This window comes from Pediculus humanus, genomic scaffold, assembly GCF_000006295.1.
Source record: "Pediculus humanus corporis 1103172107423 genomic scaffold, whole genome shotgun sequence".
Lineage (NCBI taxonomy): Eukaryota > Metazoa > Arthropoda > Insecta > Psocodea > Pediculidae > Pediculus > Pediculus humanus.
Genome location: NW_002987047.1, coordinates 234,347 through 236,287, shown reverse-complemented (window position 1 = coordinate 236,287; position 1,941 = coordinate 234,347).

Sequence of the window (1,941 nt, the reverse complement as noted above, 5' to 3'; positions counted from 1 at the left end):
AAAGATTTTTCTTTCTTTCTTTTTTTTTGTTTCGTTTCTTCTTGTTGTTTTTTTTTCGGTTTTACAAATAAAAAGAAAAAAAAAAACTTTTAAAATTAATGCTGTTGTAAAAAAAAAAAAAAAAAAAAAACAAACCAAAACAAAAACGGGAATGATGGCTAATGAAAAACAAAAAAAAAAGGAATACAAACAACAACAAACAAAACATATCGGCGTCACATAATGTAAAAGAAAAACAAAAAAAATTTATTCGGGTTGCTTTTTTCTTTTTTTGTGTCTTATTTTAAATTGTGGGTGTGTGCGTGTGCCTGTAACGAATATACATTCGATCAAAAATTTTCTGGTTTTCGTCTGCTTCTGCGAAACAAAAAAAAAAATCGAACCAAAATAATTCATTGTTATTTACGGGTAAATGTTTCAGTTTCGAAATCTCAAAAAATTTCTTCGTTTTTTATTATTATCATCATTATTTTCTTGTTTGCTTTTACTCATTCGCGGTTCATTTTATTATAATTTTAATTACGTATTAAATTTTCTTATTTATTACTTATTTTTTGTTTTAATCACGTGGGATGGTGATGATAATGATATCCTCTTTTTTTTTTTTTTACTTTGGGGGGTGCATAAATCGAATATTATTTTTATTTGCCCTTCATGCCTTTGCAAAAAAAAAGAAGAATTTATTTGTTTTTTGAGGATGTAAAAAACAACAACAACCGAAACAAACATAACCGGAAATGATTCGTCCGGTTCGTTCGTCTTAATTTTTTTACTTTCATTTAATTTTACATTCTTTAAAGAAAAAAAATTAATTTTAATTCGTAATTCGTAATTGTTTGTTTTTTTTTTAAATATTTTTTTTTTTTTAACGAGATGAAAATGTTATGATAACCTTTCTTCTTCTTTTTCTTTATAATGTTTTCTTTTTTATTTTTCCCCACTCGAAAAAAATTATTTTCCTTTTTATTTTGTTTCTCTTTCCTTTTCCTTTTTCTTTTTTTCCAAGTGTTCCAAAACGTACCTGAAAAACATTGTCAACATTAAGTAATAAAAAATCAATTTCAAACTTTTTTTGCTTTTTTTTTTTTTTAGAGAAAAAACCATTTTTATAATTTAATTTTCTGACTTTTCTTTTTTTTTTTTCTTGTGCTCTTTTTCTGTCTTTCTTTTCTTTCCATTTTTTTCCTTTTTTTTCTTTGAATAATTCTCTTATTCTTCTAAAACTTTTTAATGTTATTTTGAAATATATTTATATAAATTAATTTATTTCTATTGAAAATTATTTTTTTTTTTTTATGAATCGTGAACATCTGTTAAAATATTTAACATTTAATTTTTTTTTTTTTTAATATAAAATTCGTATTTTAAATTAATGAATGATAATAATAATAATGAAAAAAAATAGGAAGGAAAGATAGATGAAAGAAAGGAGCTTTAAACAGGGAAAGATAATAATAATAATTCGTGGAAGGAGTATCAAAAGGTAAAATTTATTATCGAAAATCAAAGTGTAGTATACATATTAAAAACGATGAATGAAATTTTTTTTCTTTTTTTTTTTTTAATAAATTAATTATTAAATATATTTTTTATTCGGGGTATTATATATTTCATTCGGGGTTGTAGCGGCGTCGTGGTAACAGAAAAAAAAATGGAAAAGATAGAATGAGAAAAAAAAAAATGATTTCAAAAGGTTTCAAACTCGTTATAATTTTTTTATATTTTTATTTTTTTTCCTCTCATTTTATTAAAAAAAAAAAAAAAAAGTTTTAATTAAAAAATTGTAAAAAAATTATGAACGTTGTTTGTTGTTGTTGTTTTTCAAAAAATAAAAAATAAAAAAATAGAAGAAGAAAAAGGTAGGAAAAAAAAGGAAAAACATGTTTTTTTTTTTTTTGAAATTTATTTATCCCGATTTCTTTATTTTTTTTTTTTGGTCGG